Consider the following 14,629-nt stretch of genomic DNA (forward strand, 5'->3'; position numbering starts at 1 on the left):
AATGTAGTCCAACTTAATCTATTTTTACAGTTATAATATTTGAATTCTACTTAAGAACTCTCTATATGCTGTATCTTCTAAAAACTTTATTGTACTTTCACTTTAGCTAATAAACTACCTGGAATGGGTTTTAGTCTATGACAGGGGGTAGGGGTCACAGTTTTTTCCATCTGGACATCAGTTGACCCAGCAGCATTTATTGAAGAGATCATCCTTTCTCCACTTTTTTGTGGTGTCAGCTTTGTCAAAAATCAAATGACTATAAACACACGACCTGTTTCAGGACTCTGTTCTGTTCTATTGTCTATCATGGTAACAATTCTACGCTATCTTTGGTCATTCTATATCAAGTGTTGATGTCTGGTAGTGCAAGTCCTTCCACTTTGTTCTCCTTCAGGCTTCTCTTGACTGCTTGTGGCCTTTTCTATTTAGCAGTTAATTTTAGAATCAGTGCATTAGTTTTGTTTTGTTTTGTTTTCAGTGAAACAAATCCTGTTAGGCTTTTGATTGTGATTGTTTTGACTCTTGTTCTTTTCATGAAATTTCTTTCATGAAAACAGCAAATGAAATTTTATCTCTGGATTTGGGAAGAAAGTCATGTATTTTATTTTTCCAGAATCCCCAGAACTGTACAGCAATGAAAAATGGAAATCCAATGATCTCTTATTCTAAATATTTACTTTGTAGCAAAACAGTTTATTCACACAGATAATACCTCAGTTTTGAAAAGGTTTCTAGTAAGCTTCTGAAATAAATTGTTTTCCTAAAACAAATAAGATGTTTTATTATTCTAAGCAGCACGACATTTCCTATTGCTTTGAACATGGTAGAAAACCAACAGCTCAAGATCCATTAAATCAAGTCTGATTCCTTGGCAGAAAAAAGAGCCTTTGTGAAATAATACATTTTTCAATTTTTGTCCTTGTCAAAGCATATAAAGCAAATCATACAATTTAATAAGTTAATTATAGTAAGTTCATTTAAATTTATTAAAAATAATGTTTATATAATCAATCATTATATGATATAATGATAGTGCATAAAAATTATTCACTTGTCAGGAGAACTAGATGTGATTCTGGCAAGTCATAAACATTTACCAGGCCTCAGTAACTCACCTGTAAAATAGGAGGGTTGAGATGATCTCCGAAGTAGCTTTTGGAAGCAACATTCTATGCTTCATCTCCTTTCACAGTGCGAACAACAACAGCACCATTATTATGCCATGGGAATATTTTAACATTTAATTTCTAGCCTTTTATTATTTCAAGAAAATTTCAATGTTTTGTATATTGAAAAATCTTTAAGGAAATCATCAAAAAGTTCTTTCACCAACCTTGAAAAATCCATATATTATAAAAATCATAGAGAATGTAGCATAACACAAACTTCGAGTTAAAAGATGAATAAGTCCTGGGGACCTAAAGTACAGCATGTTGACTAAAGTTAACAGATACTGTATTGTATACCTGCAATTTGCGAAGAGAGTAGATTTTAAAAGTTCTCACCACACACACACAAAGGGTAATTTTGTGTGGTGATAGATGTTTAACCTTATTGCGGTGATCATTTTGTAATATATATATATCAAATCGTCACTTCGTACATCTTAAGTTTATACAATGTTATATGTCAATTATTTCTCAATAAAACTCAACTGAGAAGGATGTAGCACAATGTTGAAACAACTGGTGGCTTTAATATAATATAACATGTAGTCTTGGGGATCACTGGAATAGAAATAAAGATTGATGAAAATAAGAGGCATCGATGCTTAGATTCTAGTGAAACCTGAGTGCACTATTAGTGGGACTAAAGTATTCCTGAAAACTTGCCCTCCAACTCAATTTCCCAAGCAGCTATTTTTTCCCAACTCGGAAACATCAGATATATTTAATAATATTCAGCCCATCTCTCTAAATTCTTTTTAATTCCAACTTTCTCTAGGTCTCTGGACATGGATCCTGTATTCTTGTAGCTTTTTGTCTTCCCACTCCCAAGTCTACTAATATATTAGTTATAAATATGGCAAAAGGCTATATATATTCTCAGCTAAATTAACTGTCTAATATTCAGGTCTCTGAGTACAGGGTCAAGAACAAGATCACTAATTCGAATGAAATGAAAATGTTAATTGAGTTACATCTCTGCTCTTGGCATAGAAAGATGGAATAAGATCAATTAGCCATCCTTAAATGTAGTGAAGAAGAGCTCTTTGTTACAACCAAGGAACTCTGACTTCATGTAAATGTCAGCTTACTGATTAAAAGACCCACCCCATGGGCCTTCTAGATACGTGTCCTAGAAAAAGGTCATAGAAACATGGCTCATCTTTTAGCTGGCTAGGGACCTAGGGATGTTTTGCTCTTAATAAGGCCATAGAAACCCCAACAAAGTAGAGGGCAAATAGAGTCAACAAGAGTGGAGCAGCCGAGCATCAGTTTTCTCCTTAAAGCCAAACCACCAATTCTAAATTGAGGTGTTTTCTCCTAGAATTCTAATTAAATATTTATTATTGACTCCTGGCTATTGGGGTCTAATATCTTTAGAACTGAGAAACGAAATGTATGCCTTGTCCATCAGGCTATAACATATGATCAGAGGTGGCAGACAGAGTGAACTTTATATCATTTTGATTTTATTTCCACAAGATACTCAAAAAGAAAAAAACAAAAACAAAAGGAAAAGATGTTTGGGCTCATACTTAAACTTTGTGAAAAAAAATTACTTACAATTAAATGGCGTTCAAGTAATAATCTAATTACCAAAACCAAGATAAGAGGTGTGCTGATCTTTTCACAATTTTTCATTTATTCAAATTATCTCTAGTTTAATATAATTTGTTAGTTGACTGTTAGAAGAGCTTTTAGGAGCACGAATCACTTTTAGCTGCAGAATTTTTCTAGTTGCATTAGTTTAAGGATTTTTTGTTTTTGTTTTGTTTTGTTATTTTAAGAAGGATTTTATTATATTTAAGAATCCAATGGTCCTTAGCAGCATATCCCCAAATCTCTCATTTCAGAGACATTTAGATTCCAGTTATAAAAAGCAAAATTTTAGTTGAAATAAAATGCCTTTATTTATTTTGTGCCTTACAAAATATAAACAATTATGGGGCTGTGGATTTTGAATCTTAGAGAAATTACATATGTATGACTAATTTTATATAATATATAACTAATTTTTAAAAACTATGTATATATAGTGGCTTAGAGATGACAAAGGACTTTCGGAAATAATGTATCGTCTGCATCAGGCAATATTCAAGAACTTCAACTACTTTTAGAAATATTTTTGTGGAAAGAGCAAAAAATAAAAAGTAGAAGTAATACATTAGCTTGTATAATATGTATTATCCAATACATTTGAGTATCCTAATCAGTTGTATATATTGGTAATGTTCCACTATTTTGAAAAGTTTTCCGTGGACTTAATTATGTGGAAATACATCATTCCATAATCTATGTTACAGATAATAGACTAGCTCACAAAGTGTGCCTTAGGATTTCTGTAGGTATTAACTTTGAACTGATAATGCTGACCATAAGTTTTAATTGAGAATTTACCTTTGACTGTATTGAAATTTTAAGTGATTTCTATCAATCCTATCAGCATTTATATTTTTCAAAAAAAGGTAAAAATTTTCCAAATTAAATATTTCAAAATTATATTCATGAAATACTCCTATTAGTTATTTGAATATAGAACTAACCCTGGAGGGCATGCTATTTAACATCAAAACTGAGAAGAGCAAATTGGTTCCAATTTGGGCAATAAAGGGGTTAATGAGTAATGGCTACATGAATGCGCTGAGAAGGTTTACCAGGCTCAATCTGGTTTCAGCAAGGAAATCCCCTGATCTGTTGCTTGCCCTGATGGTAGAGAGGCAGGCTCATGGGAGGGTGTTGCATTTGATATCTAATCTAGAGCTTTTACTTTGAAGATAAGCTTTCACATGAGCCATGTTCCTTACCATGTTAGTTCTTAGTCTTGAGTCAACATCTAAGGGAAATAGAAAGCCATTTCAATGTTTTGGATGTTTTTTCTTTGAGATTCCTTACTTCTTTCAATCCCCATTATCAATACAGAACTGACTTCACTTTTCCTCTCCAGCATTATCATCAAGAAAGTTAATTTAGTTCCTCTTTTCTTCCTAAATTCCTTCTGCATCGTGCTTTAATTTTTTTTCCTTAGACACTTCTGGTTACAAGTAGACATTTATCTAATTGTCTCTTTTGATCAAATATTTTTCTCTTCTGTTTTTGGTTTTATTTCTGATTACAAGAAGACCACCAATATTGTAATACCCAATAAAATAGATATTAAACTCTAAAAAAAAAGAAATATTTCATTTTTTTTCTTGACAAAAACCCTGTCAAATAGATATTATTATCTTCTTTCACTGAATGAGTAAAGTGAGGTTTAGTAAATTTTCCAAATCTATCAGCCTGTATACAGCCAATCTGGATCTCTCAAGGCTCCAAATTCTGAGTGGCATGACTTAATGAGATAAACTCTGTTTTCTTTTTAGCTTTCTTCTGCCCTTCTTCTGTGGCTATGATGAAGGAAACTGGGACTAATTATGTGTAAACAGATAATTATGTTTTCTCTGCCCAATGACAAAGCAAAACAGAAACCAAAGAGAAGGTAAAAGAGGTAGGGAGAGCAGCCCTGGAAATGTGGAGGGAAAATAGCCTAGAATGTAACAGTATTCTCAATGCGTTTGAATCCCCTTTTGCTTGAAACTAGCCCTTTTAAGTAAGCACATTTGTTTTATATTTGATTGTGAGGTTGATTATTTTTCTTTAAAGTTCTGATGTGAAATTTGGAAATTGGGATTTGAAACCAGGAGAAAACTACATTACTGTTATTTATGAGCTTTCTGAAACCTTACGTTCAAATTTCCATGGTTAACTGTACTGATGGAAGGCAATTCTCTGTGTGTTGTGTGTGTGTGTGTGTCTGTGTGTGAGTATGGTGTGTACATGTGTGTTTTATGAGTGTGAGTGTGGAGTGTGCATGTGTGTCAGTATGGTGTGTATGTGGTATGTGTCTGTGTGTGTCTGCTCTGTTGAGGGTACTTGGGCCAGAGGAAAGTAGGTGGTCCAATGGCAGCTGTAAGGAATGGATAGTGGCGGCCCCAGATTCCAAAGCCAGACAATCAAATTAAGGAGGACAGATGACACACAGGGAAGAGGATACAGCAAAGTCAGTAGAGATAGCCTGGGCTAGGCCTTCGGTTTCCTTTGTTGCTTTCTCTTCCTAGGTAGAAATGGTCTCATGGAAGCACGAGAGAGCAGCCAGTTGGAGAGGCCCCAATGATCCTGGTGAACAGAAGTCACACTCAGATTGTTTACCAGGCCATCAGAAATTCACATGTTCTTGATAGTAAAGAGGCCCCTGGGGCAGCTTCTTAGAGTCTAGTCAAATATAAGACATTGAAAATATAGTCAGGGTAAAAAGCATGACCACAGTAGCTAGATAAGATGCCCACTCTGTGCTAGGTATTTTAATCATCTATATTCCCACTCTACAAGGTAGGGGTCACTATTCTTTTATGATAGATGAAGTAGTAAAGCTCAAAGAAGTTAAGTGATTTTTGCCATGACTACAGAGCTGTTTAGAGCTAACTTGTTCTCTTTCATTCCCAGCTTACTCAGAACTCATTGTCAAGATTTGCTGATGAGAAATCAGGTCCAAATTGGGTCTCCTCAAAAGCAGAGTGAGAATGCATGTGTCAGTGTAGACAGAAGAAAGACTTAAATATTCCATTTCTAGAATGGCATTTTGCTAAACCAGAGATTGTACTTCATCTGGTTCTTCTATGGCCTGCATGAAGGATCAGCAAATAAGTAGGGAAAGTAATGGAGGGAAGGGAGAGAATAGGATCAAGTGATCGCCTCTAAAACTATATTGTGCTAGTGGCTGCTTCTGAAGGGAAGTCTGCTTTGGACGAGTTCAGCTAACTGGATGGGCCTGGGTTGAAAAGGATGCAGCCACTTGATGGTTCTCAAGATGGCTCTGGCTACCCTCAGGAAGATGAGGCAGAGCTACATATGCTTAGGGCTATGGTCTGGGGCAGCCATCCAAGCTGTACTATGTTCCGTTCAGGAGCCCGTTTATAAGGGAGGCCATTAACCCACTAACCTTATTTGAAGCTCATCCTGAAAATATCGGCCATGGCTCCAGCTCGCCTCCCAGGTACACGTATATTCAATTCTCAACATTTACTGGGGTGCACTGGAGACCTATCCAAAGGGAGAACTGAGGAGCAGTAGAGGACCTTGAAAATGCAAAGTGCCCCTTTGAGACAAGGGAACATTTGTTAGACCTCCAGTTTGAGGTTCCATGATATAAGCCTTTTGCTGGCACGTCTTCCATAAGAAGCATTGACCAAACTATTCGGCCCTATCACAGACCCAACAAACAAAAGGCTTCATTTTAACAAGCTCCTAGGTCTTACTCTGTATCTTCAAGTTTGAGAAACATGGGTTTGCTGGTCACTGGTTCTATGCACAGTGTTAGTAAGGGTTCATGAAGAAAATTTAAGAAACGTGTTTTTCGTGATTACACACATATATGATAGTTGCCATCAGAAAAGAAATCTTTCTAACTTTGTTTAATAGTGTTTTCCAAACATAACATAAAACTCTTTTTTTTTTTAAATGAAAAATGTCTCAACAACTCATGGGACATTACTATTTGTTCCTGATAGAGATCTCCTGCTAGAAATTGTTGGAGGTGAGAGTGGGTGGTGAAAAATTTTATTGAGATCAACCCTAACGTAACAGAAATAGGGTGAGAAATTTATTAGAGCTTCCAGATGCCATTTCAGAAGTGAATTAGAAGACAGAAAATAGAAAAGTATTACTGTATGAAGGCTAACAATTCAGTTGTGGATCTGCCACTGAACAGTTGTGTGCTATTAGGCAAGGATTTTAATCACTATGAAACCTCAATTTTCTCCTCTGCAAAATGGTGATAATCATAGATCCTACTTCACCTGTGACATTTATGGTCAATCTGTTATTTGGCATAAATGTTTGCAGTAAAAATGCTTGTGGCAAAGATGTCTATGGAAAAGACACTATAGTGAAAATACTGCACACATTTTACAGCAGTCAGTCTTGGGAAAAACAAAATACGAAGAGACAGAGTAGCCACTTGCCACCACCAAGAGGAGAGAAAAGCAGGCCAAGTCCTTGAATCCATTGCAAGGAAGAGAGAAGACTTGAGTGTGAGAAGTGGCCTTCCTTGGTGTAATAGCAATGGGAATCTCTTTGAAATTCCCTGATGTCTTTTTTAAATTTTAATATGTCTTAAAAATAATTCAATTAAGAGAGCTGAATCTATGCTGTGGCATGAATTCTCTCTAATATAATTTGTAGATAGTCAGAATTCCAGCTTCAGCTTTAGCTTTGTAAAATCATTTGGATTAAGAATTGTCTGAACATTTACAATGGATTGGTGGAGAGGGTCCATCAGAAGTCTATATGCATGTAGCACTAAGGAAAGAACTCATGAACTCAACTTAATAAACTGGACAGTTATAAAATCTCAATGTAAGAGAGATCTCCTCAGGCCAGCTCCAATGGAGATGGTCTAAATCTTAGGGAGGAAGGGATTTGGGGGTAAAAATGGAAAATTCTGTAACACATCCTAGTGAGAGGCTTTGGTAGCTCTCCCACAGAGTATATACCCTCTTCATCTGACTCTGACCCTTTAAGGGCTCCAGTTCTCTAGCAATGCTGGAGGAGGAGACCAGGCAACATGGGCTATAGGACCTCCAGGCACAGTGGAATTCAACAGAAGTGGTACCTATGCTCAACGTAGATAACTCTCCCTAGAAAAAGTGGCCCAACCAACCCATGAGAAGCTATAAGGTCCTACACAGGCCCTATGGTAATGGTTTGGGAGCACATGTGCAACTCCCTTGAGAAACTCCCCCATATAGTTTTGGGGCAACCTTCGTAGGAGGCTTGGGTCCCGCAACATCAAGGAGCAGTGGGAGTCAGTAAAATATGGGCTCTTATGGCCAAACTATCATTTTTAAACAAGGTTAAGTTACCCTCAAAAAAACTTGAAAGATAACACTGTGCCTCATAATAACATATAATAGCACATAATAGGCAATACATTTCTACAAGAGGCTGATTACAGGTAAACTTAGAATACAGAGAATGGAACAAAATACAATTTATCCCACTGAGTCACTTCTCTGTGCATTCAGAGTCAGCCTCAGTGTGCTCCAGGGAGGCCCTTCACATTCCTCTCCCTCGATTTCTGTTTTTTACCCCACTTCTCTCCTCTAAGCTCCATCATGCCAGTGCCCCGTGCTGTGAAGTTTGCGAAAACTTCATTCCTGGCTCCACTCTGGAGGATGACAGTGGCTTCTTAAAGTCACAGAGAGTGCTTCAGATTTTTTTAGAGTAGCCTCATCTACAGCATAGGAACCTGCCTCTGGCCTGGGCCCTGCGCTTTTGCAGTCCCTCTAGGACTAGTTCATCTGCCGATTCACAGCTTGTCTCCCAATAGCTCTATCAGCCTTATCAAACATGTATTAGTCAATGTGCAAATTACAAAGAGTTTTCTTTCCATGTTTGCAATTGTTGAGATTGCAATCTTTGAAATAAAGGATTTACCAACCGTATTTCCATTGATGTATTATTTTTGTTCGTAATTGTTATGAACTGCACAATTTATTCTATTGCTAAAGTATAACTCCACTTTACTGTAAAAGTACTCACCAAAGAAGAAAAAGCTTGATGTAACATGACTGCAACCAAAGGCCCATAAAAGCCATCCTGTTTTTATGTATCGGGATGATCTGTGGCCTTTCCTTAAAAGCCTCTGGTTGTTTTTTTTTTTCCTCACTATAAACACGCTGATCCCAAAAGCAATTATAATTTCAAAATCTATCTACTTGCTGTTGTTTAAACTTACAATACTTCGCTTGCTTGATTCACTCACATGTAAGTTATTTGGAGCATGTGAAGTAATAAGAGGAACCCCAGATTCTGGAAACTAGGATATTGGATTTTTGTCTTTTAATTTGCATATAATCATATGAGCATGAGGTAAGGAACAGCTGATGATATTTCAATGATAACAGGCATTTAGGAGCTAACAGAGTGAGAAAAGAAAATTGATGTAACTCTGTAAAGGTACTATTGATTATAGTTATTTAAGCTCAATTACCATACGGATCAATAGCAAATAGGCCTACACTTATATACAAGTGAACACACCATTAAACGTTAAGTTTTAGTGTTTATTGTATTTGTTCAACATAATCAATTATGTGCAAGTGCAGGTCGTGAGCCTAAAATGGTGAGAGCCATGCCACAAGCCTTGTGAAACACATTTCATATGCTCAGTGTCCTAGTTCTTTCGGTACTCTTTTCAATTATTTATACTGTTTGGATTAATGGCTATTGCCCTGTTGCCCTCAGGAATGTGGCCTGAAAGCTCACATTAATATTCCTTCTCACCATGTGACTCTGCCATGGTTTTTGCTTCTTCCTCTGTCGATAGCCTTTGCACAGTTACAGTGGTTTGTTCCCTCTCTCTGGGATCTTTCTGCCCCTGTCCCTGTCCCTGGCTTCCTGTTAAATCTTCCTTTAGATCTTTGCTTTAGATGCCCTCTTCTTTTCTCCCTTTTCTTCCTAAGACTGGATTAAATGCTCCTTACACTTGAAATGACATTCCTTGTCTGCATATCTGCATTCCTTCTAGACAGGAGCAAATTGGGAGAAGTGAATTAGTTTTATTCACTGTTGTATCCTCCATGCTTAGCACAGTGCATAACATTTAATAAAACCTAATAAATATTTGTGAAATGAACAAGCAAGTCCTCTTCTATTCTGCCTTGAGCATGCTGCTTCTTCTCGCCTCAAAGGAGAATGGCAGGCTGGCTCGAATAAGTCATTTTCAAGATCATTGTGATGGATGCCCACAACTGTGCTAAAATATGGTCAATTATTTTTTTCCTTATAAATCGCATCAGTATGGCTGTGTCCACAGTCTTCATTTCATTGACATACTGAAATCCTTCACTATTGTTTCACTGTGAGTTTTTAAGTATAAGAGCTATAACACAAACTAAAATGACTTCCATTTATTTTAAAATGCTAGGGTAGATTGAAATACTATGAAGACATATTAGAAATTATTCTCATAATTAAAGAAAGAGTTACTAAAAAGCACACGGGTCCAGAATTTCACTTTATTTCCCTCATGTCCTGCTAAAGCATCATCATAGTATTTAGTCTATAGTAAGTTCCCAGTAAATGTGAGCTACTAATCTTCTTCCCCAACCCACCCTTTCCTTTGAAGCACTGACTTTAGGAAAATAGATTTCAAAATCTAAAGGGGATAGAAAACAGAGCACCGAGGTTTAATTTATTTCTGGAAAAGGGTTAGAGGCTCTTCCCCTCTTATATGCGCTAGGCTTTGGGCCTTCTTCTTAAGTTTCAGCTAAATTCAACAAGTTGGTTATTGCTGAATCTGCTATGTGCCCAGAACTGCATTAGGTTAATCCAGTGTAGCTACAGGGATAATTATAAAAATCTATGATGCTGCCAGTTCTTAAGCAGTTTTAAAATTTATCTGTAATTACTCCCTTAGGGACTAGTACTAAGTGTTCCCGTATACTCATGTTCTTACCACTGGTTTCCATGCTTTAAATATGCTATACACCCCTCTCTGATTAATTCTTCTCTTTGGTTCCAGAATAGAAAGCATATTCTCCTGGGAATAGGCATTCACAAGCTATAGAGTGAGCTCCATGATGGAGTAAAAAAAGATCCTACAACATATATAGAATACACATATACACTATTAAATAAAATTTGCAAAATATAACCCAATTTCATGAATCAACGAACCCACCAGCAGAATCAGAGAAGCGTGAGTTGGTCTGTAACATTGCAGTGGAACAGTTACATTCAGTTCGCTCTTCTGAAGTCTATTTGGAAAATCAAATATATATCGAAAATTAAGGCTTAAACTCACACAGTAAATAAATCACAAGGCATGTCTGGAATTCATTTTTTTAATGTCTCTTGCTGTTATAAGCTATTGTGGAGGTGGCCAGATGGGAATTAACTTCAAATAATTTGCAATACTTTTTCACAGTGAGGTGAACTAAGGACACAGCTTTAATTTGGGTCTCAGATTTCTTTGTGAACTTTATAAACCCTTTAAAGTTATATAAATATCAGTATCCTTTTGCATGAGTACAAAATGGGATCAGTAGTAGAAGGGTAAAGAACATTAGGTTTCTACTTGGTGGGCTTCTACAAGCGCTTACTGAATTTATTCATGTTGTAGCCGCTGGTTTATAAGCACTGAAGAGGGTAATGGGGCGAGGGGAGATGGTGTACACACAAACTGGCTATTTGCATGAGATGTTTATGAGTCTGGAACTGCCTCTTATGTGTTTGTGGACATATAGGTTTTCTTTTGCATGTTGATGGAAATGTGAATTTGGTGAACCCTTCTTTATAATAGATGAGGTGGCAATTGGCAAAAACAGAACAATGGGGATTATGGGTCTCAGGAGAGGAGCCGGTTGATGGGGAAACCAGGAAATGTGAGCCTATGAAAAAAAAGGTATAAGAGGAAATGATAAAGTCAGCTAAAAGCAAAAACCATAGTGGTACACTAATCATTAATAGATGTTAAACTATTCTGTAGACTGTTGTTTGGTTAAAGATAAAGCAGAGAAGTGTCTTTGGAAACTTGATGCTGGTTGAGGACTTAAAAATGAGAAGAATGCAGAGGCTAAAAAATGCAGGAAAGAAGTCATAACTTAAGGAGCAGCTATATGTGTGGGGCAGGGTCAATAGATTTGGATAAACACACTCAAAAATGTCATCAAGAACTGGGACCAAGAAAAAGTACCTATTCAGCCTGAGGTGGAACCATTTAGACCAGGAAGAGCCAGGCTTGTGTCTGGGATGTACAACTGGGCTGAACATTTTTCATCATAGTTCTTACCAAGGAGGGCACATGAGCAGCTTGGCAAGATGGTAAATACATGCCAGCCTGTGCTGCTGCTGAGAATACAATACGAATAGTAGTCTCCTGCCCATAATGGGCTCAGAGAGTGGTAGGGGAGATATATAAGTACTTTACCACAATGTAAGGTAAATATTATAACATATATGTATGCAAAGAGTTATGCCAACCCTTCAGGTACCTACTACCTTTCTGATTTCTAATATTCTTCCTCTTTTCAAAGAGGAAAAGATTGCATACTAGACCTTCCCAATTTAAGGGAAAAATCATCCAATTCAAACTCTTTTCCAGCCATAGTCATGTTTTTGTGCTTTTCATTTGAAATAAAAGGTCCCTTGTCATTTAAAGGAGTTTTAGCTATCTGCAGATAGCTAAAGGTTGGGGTAAGTAAGGAAAGGTTGGGGTAAGTAAGAGAGTATCAGATGGGCCTTCATGATATCTTTAAAATCATACCATTGGTTGTCAGGTAACATTCACTCCACCTGCCTCCTTGCTGGCAGAGCATCAGATTTGGTTGGGAATCTATTCCTCCCTCACGTGAATTCCAACCCCAGCCCAAGTCTAGGGACAAAGCCTAACCCATCTAAGCCACTAGTAAGGTCATATTTCTCCTGCCCATGGATTGTTTAATACTAAGCTTATGGTCCATCGTGACCAATAAGTTGGGAGAGAAGATCTGGGGGACTTTTGGGGAGGGTTTCCTCACTCTTGAAAAAGACAACCCAGAAGACATGATCTTTCTCTGGATGTGTTTGTGTCTATGCAGGATGCATGAAGAGGCAGCAGTCATGTTCAACCATGGGAAAGCTAGTCTGAGAATAAGGATAATAAAATCAGGTTGGAAGAATAGTCTGGATTCTTGATGACCACTTTTTGAGCCAACGAATTTAGCAGTCTTGGGTGCTTTCTTTTGTGGAATACTAAATTTCCTTACAGTTTAAGCCATTTTTAGTTGGTTTTGTTCCTGTTTCTTGCAGCCAAAAGCATTTGACTGAGACGTTGTCTAGAAATGTCTCTGAAGATTATTCTGTTTTAGTAATGTGGATGCCCATTGATGCAGGTTACAAAGAGGTTATGTAGGAGGCATGTTTATTTTATCCTCATCCCACTCTAGATAATTCCTCTAGTCCTCGGAAGAGGTTGATTTTTACAGCTTCTGATCCATGCCTAAGATTGTTGCCCAGGCTTTGCTGATGAACTTAGAAACAAGAACCACCTTGTGTGAGCACTGTCTTTTCATTGTGCTACTTCTCATTAAGAGCAACCTTTTGTCCTCCATCCACCTTGACTCCTAGATGCTAAAAGTGCAAGGCTCATTCCCACTATGCTCTCCATCCTCTCCTGCACACCCTCCATCAGAGATCCCTCTCTCCAAAGTGCCACAATATGGAATAGTAGCCCCCTTACCCACGATTTTGCTTTCCTCAGTTTCAGTTGCCCATTGTCAACCATGTTTTGAAAATATTAAATGGGAAGTTCTAGAAATAAACAATTTAGAAGTTTTAGATTGCACGCCATTCTGAGTTGTGTGATGAAATATCATGCCATCCAGCTCTATCTCACCCAGGACATGAATCATCTCCTTTGTCAGTGTCCACTGTATGCACTACCTGCCCGTTAGTCACTTAGCTGTCTCAGTTATCAGATAGACTGACATGGTATCACAGTGCTTATGTTCAAGTGATCCTTTTTTTAATAAGGATCACAAGAGTAGTGATGCTGGCAATTTGAATATGCCAAGAGAAGTTGTAAAATGTTTCCTTTAATGAAAAAGTATGTACATATAGGAAAAAACATAGCATATATAGGGTTCAGTACTATTTATTAGGGTCTTGGAACATTTCCCCTGAAGATAAGGAGGGACTAATGTAGTAAGTCTGCGGCCCCCTCTGCAGACAGAGCCCATCAGCAGCAGAACACTCAGGAAAAGAGAAATGGAATATGTAAATATGCTTTAAAACCCCATGGAGAAGTGAGAGGGGAAGGATGGAATCATGTGAGAGAGACCTGACAGGATGAGAATGAATGGAATTGAGAGTTTGGAAGGTCGTAAATTGTAAACAAAGGAAGCTCAAATTACATGGGATACGATTCAGGGCCTTCATCCTTAAACACAGGGGTTGTGATGATTAAGTCATATTCGGGACAATGAACAATGTTTTTCTAGTTTTAGATGGAAAGACTAACGAAATGAGAAGAACTAACAAAGTTAGAAGAGAAAAACTTTTATTCAGCTGTATAAAAATATAAATTACAGTAACACGCAAACAGTATGTTATTTGTGTCTAGTTGCCCTGTTACACTACAGCCAGCATGGTGTTGGTTTTGTTTAGTAGCCCATGTCCCCAGCCTTCCTAGGGTTACTCTGAATCACTGTCATCAGCTAATGTAGTACATGGTGTTGACTCACAACTTTACAAAGTTGGAGAGGCCACCGCGTACAACTTACCTATCTGCTTCCCAACATTTATAGTGTTCCTTCATAATCCATTGTGGAATTTATTTAAATTTTCAACCAGTACTGTCTTTGGAGACATACAGTTTCAACAATTTAATTTTCGTCGTGCCTAATATTCTTTCTTACTGCTTCAAAAGATGCCCACTCTTT

Source organism: Pteropus medius, unplaced genomic scaffold (assembly GCF_902729225.1).
Source record: "Pteropus medius unplaced genomic scaffold, Ma_sr-lr_union100, whole genome shotgun sequence".
Taxonomy (NCBI): domain Eukaryota; kingdom Metazoa; phylum Chordata; class Mammalia; order Chiroptera; family Pteropodidae; genus Pteropus; species Pteropus medius.